General features: G+C 38.9%; 1 non-coding gene across 1 annotated transcript; it reads left to right on the forward strand.

The window, feature by feature from the left end:
• The first annotated feature begins 1,106 nt into the window (after positions 1-1,106).
• LOC122070388 lies at positions 1,107-1,213 on the forward strand. The gene has a single exon (XR_006137750.1). It is a non-coding gene; the product is annotated as a small nucleolar RNA R71 (small nucleolar RNA).
• The last annotated feature ends 10,108 nt before the right edge of the window (positions 1,214-11,321 follow it).

The raw sequence follows: 11,321 nt of genomic DNA on the forward strand, positions 1-11,321 counted from the left end.
TAGGGATTTGCCCCTGTTCAGAAGAATCATTTTTGGTTTCCTCAACCAAATCATCTTTAGTTTCAGAAAAATCTTTAGGTTCATCAGACGAACCTGGAACAAGAGGCACATTTGTGTCCTCAACTGAAGAAGAGTTAACAGGAGTAATAGATGGGGAAGATTTAGGAACGCTCTGTAGGTACTCTCTACCACTCCTAAGGGCATAAACAACATTACATTGGTTAGAGGGCCCTTGTTGAGTCTGACCTTGTACTATATTCAGTGGTGCATTAGTTGGTCCTTGTGAACTAACAGGCTGATGATGCCTAGGGTTAGGCTCTGGTTGACTGGGTAAAGTTCCCTTCTCCCTCTCACGCATAATTGAGACAACTTGGGTAAGTTCTCTCGTAAGATTTTGATGGCATGTCATGAGGAGGGCCATATTTTTTTCCAAGTCACTTATTCTACTTGCCTCTCCAGTGTTGGTAAACCCAGGGGGTTGCTGATAAGATGATAGAAGAGGGGCCCTAGGAAAACTCGCCTGAGGTCCTACATTTGACCTAGGAAAAGTATTTTGAGAAAAAGATTGTTGTGCAAAGGGAGGCCTTTGGGGTCCAGGTTGACCTTGATTATAGAAATTGGAAGGTCCTGCTTGGTTGCCCTGATTCCAAGAGAAATTTGGGTGATTTCTCCATCCTGGATTGTAGGTGTTACTATATGGATTATTCTGGTATAAGGCATTAACACTATCATTAGAAGTGCCCCCAGAGGTGTTGGGGCATTCTTCTATGACATGTCCAGGGGACTGGCACCAAGCACAAATCTTAACCAAATTGACTGATGATGGCTCTCTAGGAACAATAGCCTCAATCCTCTTGATTAGGCTATCCAAATGGGCTTCCTTGGCTACTATCCCATCCACAAAATATCCTTTTCCTCCTATGGTTCTTTCACTCTCTTGGGTTGATTCCCACTCACGGGTTTTGTCAGCTAAGTCAAGTAAAAATTCCCATGCTTTTCCTTCATCTGTAAAGGATGTGAATCCCTCAGGGCACATAGACTCTATCATTTGTTTAGTTGGGTAATCAATACCCTCATAAATTATTTGACATAAATGCCATAGGTCTAGGCCATGGTGAGGGCATTCTTGGAGTAGATCCTTGAATCTCTCCATAAGTTTGGAAAATGACTCACTAGGCTTTTGCCTAAACTGAAGGATATCACTTCTAAGCTTATTGGTCTTGTGAGTTGGGAAAAACTTCTTAAGGAAGACAACTGTGAACTGTTCCCATGAGGTTATGGAATTTGTGGGTAATCCATACAACCACTTCTTAGCTTGGTCTTTCAATGCAAAAGTGATAAACCTAAGCTTAACAGCATCATCAGAAAGCTGTTGGATCTTAATTAGAACACATACCTCTTCAAATTCCCTTAGAAATAGGTATGCATCCTCAGAGGTCAACCCATTGAAGTGGGGCAACATAGTGATGTATTGAGATTTGAGTTCAAAATTATTACCCTGGGCTTGTGGTAGAACTATACAGGAAGGTTGGGCTGTTCTAGCAGGGTAGAACCTATCTTTCAGAGATTTAGGTGAAGGGTTTTGCTGTTGGTCTCCCATATTGAAGGGTTTTAAAGAGAGCAAACGTATAGGGTCACTACTTGTTGGATCTCTTCTTTCTAACCGATTCTTAGTATTACGTACCCACTTAACACTCATGCAACAGAAAACTACCCACAACTAAAGTAAGACAAGCACAAAAGAATGGATAGCAAAACTTTTTTATGATTTTTTTGATTTTTTTTTTATTTTTTTATTTTTTTATTTTTTTATTTTTTTTGCTTTTTGGGAGCTTACCGGCAGGGATCCGGGGTTGCTCAGGTCAATTCCTGAGGTACTGCTACAGGGCGAAACCTGTCTTTATCATACTGTGAGGCATGGCGACCTCCACTGATACAACTATTATTGCAAGTTGTTCTTCTCAGGAATTCAATAAAAAAAATAAATAAATAAAATAAAACAAAGCACTCCGATTTACCAAAAGAAAGTGAAAAATAACATGGAACTGTCTCCCCGGCAACGGCGCCAAAAACTTGTTTGAGATTTAAAATGTAACCGCAAGCGTACGGATCGGTGTAGCTACGGGTCGAACACAGGGAGAGCAGTCACTTTATTTTTTATTTCTTTTAATAATGCGAAAGTGAACCGATTAATGGTTATGATCTAACTCTAATTACCGTCCTAAAAATAACGTCCTAACCATTCGTCATCTAAGAATTTAAAGACGCAAGCCACGCAATTAAAATTAAATAAATAAATAACTAAAAATAAACAACCCACGCAATTAAAAAAAAAACAAATAAATAAAGGAAAAAAATGCTGAAATAAAAATAAAGTAAAAGAAAGGGGATAAAGCTAGAGAGAGACTCACAAGTAGGTTTCTCTACTTAGCCCGAGGGATGCATCATAATATGAGCTTCCCTACTTGACCAGAGAATCACTCTTACAAGGGTTACTCTACTTGGCTTTAGGGAAAGGGAGACAATTAAAATAAAAATAATAAATTGATGGTTTTATGGCTAGGAGGGGCAAAGCCAACACATACACTAGCCATGAACCTTGGGGGAAAGGGATAGCAATAATGTAACGACTGAAAATAAAAATCCTAAATTAAGAAAGAAATGGTAGTCAGAAGAGGGAATGAGAGGGGGGAGAGAAGACTACTGAAGGAGCCTACTTACTTGAATCAATGCTTGAACTTGAAATAAAATTGTTCCATGGCTCGTTATCTTGTCACCTAGATCTAAGCCTAGAACTATAACTTAAAAAATTACAACTCAATTGCATAAATCATAAACATAAAAAGGCTGAATAAGAATAAAAGAGTGCTTGCATTAATTGAAATAAAAAACTATTACAAAAGTGATTAAAGCAAAAATAGAGAAGAACTAAAACTAAAGAGAGAAAGAGGAAGAGAGAGAGCAACTAAAGAAAACTAGAAAAAGAATGAAAAATTGTGTCTCCTCCTCTTACATGAGTTGTATTTATAGGGAATGGAGAGGTAGGGTAACAATTTTCTCTTTCCTAAAAGAGTGAAACCCACAATTGATTGTGAGATCTTTTGAGTCCAAAAGTGCTAAGATGGAGGAGAGAGAAGAGAGAAATAAATTTTGAGAAATTTCCTAAAATTTTTTGCTTATTTTCTTTCCTTTTTTTTTCTAATTTATTTTTCTTCTTTTTTTCTCTCTCCTAGGGACGATTTTTTTTTTCTTCCTTTGTGTGATTTGGACAATCTTTGGTGATGATGTGGAGGAGAGAGAAGATTTGGACAATTTTTTGTTCTCCCCTTTTTTTCTCTTTCCTTTTTTTTTCTTCTCTTCTTGCTTCCACGATTTTGCTTTCCTTTTTCTTCTCTTCTTGCTTCCACGATTTTGCTTGCTTCTAACTTGATGTGGAAATCCCCTCCATGCCCTTAGTGCTTTAAGTGAGTGAAAAGCAGGAAATCTTCAACAAAATCTTCTAAAAAAAACAACCATAAGATTCGAACTTGAGACCTCTTGGTGAGCAAGAGAATTTTGTACACCATAGCTCACCAACTAAGCTAGGTAGTTGTTGTTACCAAAAACAAATCTTTAATCACTTAAAGATGTGGTCCATCGATCCTTGTTGGCATTTGGAGTATTCCTTGTACCTCTGGGACAATTGCAAACGGGCTGGTTCTGCATCTCGGTTCAGTTCTGATCCATTATTCTTTTTCTGACCCGAAAAAGAATAATCATTTGTACGGGTGACCAAACGAATGTGTACTTTTAATTGAACATGTCCATCTTGCTCAGAATTTCGTCCTCTTCGCAACCATGGAAAGAAATAGGACCTCTTTACGTGTAAAATTGAAGATATAGCTCCCGATAGTCCTTAAGGCCTTGAAAATATAAAACCTGCAAAAAGAGAGTAAAACCCAAGGTAGCTCCATTCTAAATATGTAAAATGCATGTTTTACTACCCTAGATTTCACACATAAATGTGCTCATCAGTTGAGTCGAGGTTGTATGGCTTATCAACTTGGCAAAACCAATAAATTATCTTTAGGTTCTTTTTCTTCTGTCAATTTGTTTCCACTTAACTTGGTTTATAGTGATGTATGGGGCCCTTGCGCCACCCCCTCCCCTGAAGGTTATAAATATTTTGTAATCTTCATAGATGATTATTCAAAATATATTGGTTTTATCCTATGGTCAATAAATCTGATGTGTTTAGAATATTTCATGAATTTCATACTCTAGTTGAACATCATTTCTCCCGCAAGCTCAAATCAATTCAAACAGACTGGTGGTGAATACCGCTCTCTCCCTACCTTTTTCTCTTCTTTTGGCATTACCCACATCTCTCTCTCCTTGCCAATGCCTCTGTCCCTAAGAAATACTGGCAGTATGCCTTTGACACTGCGGTCTACCTCATTAACCGCATGCCATACCAGGTATCTCTAAATACTACTCTCTTTCAATGGTTTTTTTTTAAGACACCCAATTACTCTTTTCTTTACATTTTTGGGTTTCAGTGTTTGTTTCCCTTATCTCCATTTATACAATAATCATAAAATGGACTACCATTCTACACCGTGTGTCTTTCTTAGTTACAATGCTTCTCACTTTAGATACCATTGTCTAGATCTAACCACAAACCGTCTTTATATAGCTTGTCATTTTCATTTTAACGAGTCCTACTTTCCCTTCTTTACATACACCCTACCTGATCTATCTCCACAAGTTCCTCTCTCCTCGGTCTGGTAGGCCTCTGCCCCTATTGGTGTTCTCCCTCCTTCTCTACCCTTGTTGGCTGTCTTACCCTCTCTTATATATTCCCCAAACCCAAACCCGGGTCCTCCAACACCTCCCCGTACTCTTATGCCTATTCCTTTCGCCTCCCCACTACATACCCCGGCCCCATCTCCGTCCCTCTCCCCTCCTCACCGTACCCACACGCCCTCTCACCCCCATCTATGTCGAAACCAACCCTCCTACACCTTAGTCATTGATCTCACGCTCCCCACTGTCCACTGATCTTCAACTTCTACCTCAATCAGATCCACCACCAGCCCGCCTTCATCGCATGTAGCTCAAGCCTCACCCCAATGCCCTCACCGCCACATCTCCCACCACCACTGAACCGACCTACTTCTCACAAGATTAGAAAATCCCAGAATGGCATCAATTAAAGACTGAGGAATTCAATGCCCTCATTCGCAATGGCACATGGTCTTTGGTTCCCTGCTCTGCTCATATGAATTTAATTGATTGCAAGTGGGTGTTCCGAACCAAGTGCAAGGCTGATGGTTCCCTTGAGCGATATAAGGCACACCTTATTGCTAAGGGATTCCACCAATAGGAAGTTTAGACTACAATGAAACTTTCAACCTAGTTGTTAAACCGACCACCATTCACTCTATTTTGGCAATTGCAGTATCTCCTGGGTGGCCGGTCCGCAGTTGGACGTCCACAATGCATTTCTTCATGGAGTTCTTACTCAGGAGGTCTACATGGTCCAACCACCAGGTTTTGAGGATAAATCTCACCCGAGCCATGTTTGTCGCCTTCCTTAAATGGACTCAAACTAGATCCCTGAGCCTGGTTCCAACCGCTGACTCAGTTCTTGATACAATTGGGATATCATGCCTCGCGAATGGACCCATCTCTTTTCATTTATCATCAAGGTACCATCTATTTCTAGATCTTAATTTATGTGAATGATATTCTTGTTACAAGCAGTTCTCCTTCCCAAGTGTCAATGCTTCTTCAACAGCTGGCTTCAAAATTCTCTACTAAGGATCTTGGTCCTTTGCATTTTTTTCTTCGTTCATCCAACACCCTCATGGCCTTCTTTTATCTCAAGAGCGCTAAATTAATGATCTGCTCAAGTGTGTTGGTATGGTTTATTGCAAGCCTGTGCAAACCCCAATAGCCACTACCATAAAGCCATCTCACTAAGGGGGTGCTCCTTATTTTGATCCCACAAGATATTTGATCAATTGTTGTGCCCTTCAGTACATTACCCTTATCTGGCCTGATGTGAGTGTTGCTATCAATAGGGCATGTCAGTACATGTATGCTTCCACTGAAGAAAATTGGACACTAGTCAAGCGCATCTTATGCTATCTTAAGGCCGCACGCTTTCATGGGATTCTACTTCAACGCTCCATCTCCTCTTCAATACATGCATTCAGTGACGCTGACTAGGCTGGCAGCTCTACTGATTGTCGATCCACTAGAAGTTATGCTATATTCCTTGTACCAAACCTTATCTCCTGGACATCTCGCAAACAGAAAGCCATTGCATGGTCATCCACTGAGGTGAAGCATAAAGCCTTAGCTGATACCTTTGCTAAGTTCATCTGGTTGGAGTCTCTATTCAAGGAACTTGGCCTTCCAACCAGTGGTCCCTCAGTTCTGTGGTGTGACAACATTGGGGACACTAACCTTTTAGCCAATCCTGTGGTTCATGCACGTACCAAGCATGTTGAAATTGACTATCACTTTGTGCGTGAACATGTGGTCAATCGTCAACTCTCAGTTCAGTTTATTTCTACCAAGGATCCAATTGCGGATGTTCTCACCAAGGCACTAGCAATGGGGCAGTTCCAATTTCTGCATGACAAGCTAAAGATTTGAGCTTCTCCTTCTTCATATTGAAGGGGTGTATTGACCTATACTCATTACACCTTCCATATATTGGTAGCCTAGTTTTGGTAGAAGTATATTGTATGTGTCCTTCCTACTTTGGACTCTTACCTATATTGTACAAAACCTTAGTTGACTAGGGCTGTGATCTATCTCTATATAAAGTAATCTTCGCTCAATTGAGAGCTCAAGCAATACAATGTAAACTTCAGTCTCAACATGCCTGATCTCCTCAACAACAAAGGCTTGCAGCTTAATCTCTTTCGCCAACTCTGTTCTTTTAGGTTCAAACAACCAATCATCTTTTCAAAGACTATTGTTTGGCTTTCCAGATTTGGCAATTGGTAGGATTAAATCAATTTCTTATGGATAGGCAGGCCTCTTCATGAAATGAGTAATCTAATCATCCTCAGCTACAAAGCCAACAATAGAGAAGCTTCTCTGGAAACGATTTTTTTTTTCTATAATATTATTTGTCACATTTGGACTAGCTTTTGAACTTCCATCTTCAGTGAACAAGAATTCTGGCTCACTTTCATTGTCAGAAATACTATTGTTTTTGCCAGTGACTATTTCCCTCAAGTTGTACCAAGATCTCATCTCCCTTCCCCAAGGCTGGTCAAGTGGCAATCACCTCGATCTGGTTATTGAGAGGGACAACTTGCCAGTAATGAACCTTCTTAATGAGCGATCCACCTCTGTCCCTTGGAGGTTTCACTCTTATCATTAAAGACTATTTGATTTTTTGTCTGTAAGAGCTTTCAAAACTCTTGTTTCCAGAACAACACTCCCCCTACCTTTATCTTTCTCAACTTGTATGCAAACTCCTATGGAACTCTGTTGCTTAGATAATATATTTTTCTTAACAATAATAAGAAAAAAGGATGGTGAGAGTGAGACTCCAAGTTCCATCTTGATCCTAATCATCTCGTGTTGATTTCAGCCCAAATAAGAATGAAAATGATTTAAAAGTGGTGCGTGCAAGTTTGGCTCGAACCCGCCCTAAGACCAAACATGGTTGGCCTAAAATTTTTTACCCTAATGGTGGTTAGGGTTGAAAATCACTGACTTTAGGGTTAGAGCTGGGTCAGGCCTATGTTGAGACCTAGGCTCAACCAGTCTGGCCCAATCTGGCCCTAATTTTAGTTTTGATTAATATAATATAATTGAGGGTTGTCATCCTATATATCATTTTATTTTGAATAATGAAATCTGGGTTATTGTTCCTTACAGGTGTTTTGGAAATTTGTTATTGTGTATTCATCATTTGATCTATTGGTGCTCTTTTTATTTATTTAATTATCATTCTTCCATTAAGACACAAATGACAAAAATAGGGTTAATCAAGTTTAGCTTGACCCTAGAAAAAATTAGGGTCAATTAGGGCCAACTCGGCCCAATCATGATCAATTAGACCGGGTTGTCTTGGCATGAGCCATGTAGGGTTAGGTTGGGCTTGAGTTGAGTTTTGGGACCTACGGTTGGGCTAGGGTTTTAAGAAACCCGATTCTATTTCACCCCAACATGCGAATGTGATTGGATTCTTTTGGAGTTAAAGAATTCCACCTCCTAATGTAACCAATTCTGACTCCACTTTCCCATGTATGTAGACGCAAGGTTACACTAAATGTAATAATGGCAAGGACAATGGTAGTGTAGGAAGGAATTACAAATGCTAGTGGCATGGGATGGAATCCCCATGCGACTCCTTTAATAGGGCATAGGTTTATTAATTCTGATTTAAATTGGATAATTCACCTGATTCAATCCCGCTTTTAAAACTTTAGCAATGAGATATATATATATATATATATATATATGTATATATTGGATGGACATGGATGGATCCTCGTTAAAAAATGAGTTTGTTTAAAAAAAAAATTTAAGAGGTAAAAAGTATTTACATGGCTCATAGGAAGAACCCCTTCTTCTATTTTCCTTTTACTTTTGCCATATGGCCTAATGATAAGGCAGCGCCAATGCAAAGTGCTGGCATTTCCCCTTCTATTTTTGTAGTCTGTTTATTTCAACTTTTTTTCAAGAGTTTCATATTTTTAAGAGGAATTGTTTATTGTGGAGGACTGTAGTTCCATAGTGTGTATGAAGATCAACGAGAGTGTATGAAAAAGTATTCATAGAAGCATCATTTTTCATTTTATAGAAGATTAGTCATTTCGCACCCCTTATGTCTAGGTGTAAGGCCACAATCCACCACATAAACAATTTTTTCCTATTTTTAATTAGAGAAAAATAAGATTGGAAGGCAATGTATCCTGTACATCTAGACACAAGAAAAGTGGAAATCCCAACACTATTGATGCTTCCACTTGTGATTCCATTGATCTACGCATTTGTACAATAGCCAGGATGCCAAACAAAAAAAAAAAAAAAACCCTCTCAAAATTAATTATTTTCATATATTTGCAAAGTTTTATCTTCCCACACAACCAATTTTATTTTGACCCATACTTACCATGTGAATGAGGGATTTAAGTCATACCTGGCTTGAAAATTTGGGCTCTACGTGATCTACCAAATGACGTATAGAAAGTGGCTATGTAAGAATCCAATTTAAAAACTGGCCACTCTTTATAGTAGTATCTAATGTATTCCATAATTTTATTTTAAATTCTGAAATCGATCATAATGCAATGACTTTTTTATCTTTTAAAAATAATAATAGTTAATAGGCCTAGCCCTTAATTGTTTTGGGTTGGAGCTTGATTAATAGATTGGTGTCAAATCATCTATCACATATACTTACCATCTTTTTTAAATTAAGACAAATTATTATATTAAATAAGGGATTGAGTACATCTAGGTGCTTGATTGGTAGCAGTCGATCTAGTGTTTGCTACCGTTTCCCTTGCTATAGAGAAAAAATAAATCACCTGATTCGATAGTGGTTAGATTCTACATATTAGAGTTTGCATGAATTTATATACAGACAAAAATAGTGTTGCCACACTTGGGGGCCAAAAATAGTTGTCCATATCAAAAGAGATTTCAAATGACCTCCAAAATAGTCCAAATTTCCTTCAGAATCCACCATCGCCTTTGTGCCTGTTATGATCCAAGTAGAAGAGCCCCAGCACTTCCTTCAATAGGATTTCCTTCATTAAATAGTTAGCTATTAGTAAATGCCTTTCCTCTTTATCTAAAATCCCAACCGCACAACTTGTAATGCTTTTAAGAGGTCTATGATCACTACATACATATGCCATTATTAATAATAATTAATAGGCCTAGCCCTTAATTGTTTTGGGTTGGAGCTTAATCAATAGATTGGTGTCAAATCATCTATCACATAGACTTACCATCTTTTTTTTTTTTTTTTAAGACAAGATTATATTAAACAAGGGATTGATTACATCTAGGTGCTTGAGTGGCCACGGTCAATCTAGCATTTGCTAATGTTTCCCTTGCTATAGAGACAAAATAAACCACCTGATTCGATAGTGGTTCAATTCTATAGATTACAATTTGCATGAATTTATATAAAGACAAAAATAGTGGTGCCACACTTGAGGGCCAAAAATAGTTGTCCAGATCAAAAGAGAGATTTTGGATGACCTCCAAAATAGTTCAAATTTCCTTCAGCGACCATCGCCTTTGTGACTATTGTGTTCCAAGCAGAAGAGCCCCAGCTTCCTTCAATAGAATTTCCTTCATTAAATAGTCAGCTATTAGTAAATGCCTTTCCCTTTTATCCAAAATCCCCACCGCCCAACTTGTAATGCTTTTAAGGGGGTCTATGATCACTACATGCATATACCATTATTATGTGCATAGGCAAACATTCTTTACCAATGGAATCAAGTTGTCCGGATATGGTATGATTTTGTGGTGATTGGTGTTGGGATGTTTAGGTCTGTTTTGGTCTCGTGTTAATGGTGAGGTTGATCCATTTAAGGGCCGGGCCTAAGATTTGATAAGGGTTTGGTTTTTCCTTCCTAAATATGATGCGATTCCTAATTTCCTATGGATCCAAATAAAATAACATAGAATAATAAATATAGTAAAGAAATACAAAATAAGCTGTTAGAAAGATGGTGCACGGAGGCCAGAGGTATATAAATCCCAATGGGCTGGCAGCCCATATGCATCTTCAAAAGCCGCACGAGAGAAAGGTGTGCCAAACAGTTTCATGTTCGGAATTGCTAAGGGCACAAGTATTTTCCATGGGAACCTCCCCAAAACATCCCTTGTACCCTGTGCAATTCCGAACAGGAGACTTACCATGTTAATGAGAAATTCATGATGGGTTTCCAATTTGAATTGTCATGAGAAGACAACTTCTTCAGTTGGTTGGTGCCTTGCTGATAAAGAACAGGCTCCCAAGAAGTCACCTGTTCGATTCTCATATCTTCATCTTATGTCATAAGGAACTGAAACCGCACGTATCTACGGTAAGAGGCAGCCTTCCTAGCTGGGGGGCCCTTGTGGGAGGATCATTTTAGTTCAGTGCGATTGCATGGCTCAGATAGCATTTCATTGGGTGTACCCAGTGCACGAGGCTCCCGAATGTGGAAGGTCCGGGGGAACGAGAACTACCGAGCCTTACCCTAGGAACATAGAGAGGCTGTTTCGACCGCTTGGCCACCAAGTCACAACATTTGTACCTTTACCATTGGACCAAGGCCTAACTACTAGAATCAAGCCATCGC

This window comes from Macadamia integrifolia, unplaced genomic scaffold (genome assembly GCF_013358625.1).
Source record: "Macadamia integrifolia cultivar HAES 741 unplaced genomic scaffold, SCU_Mint_v3 scaffold90, whole genome shotgun sequence".
NCBI lineage: Eukaryota > Viridiplantae > Streptophyta > Magnoliopsida > Proteales > Proteaceae > Macadamia > Macadamia integrifolia.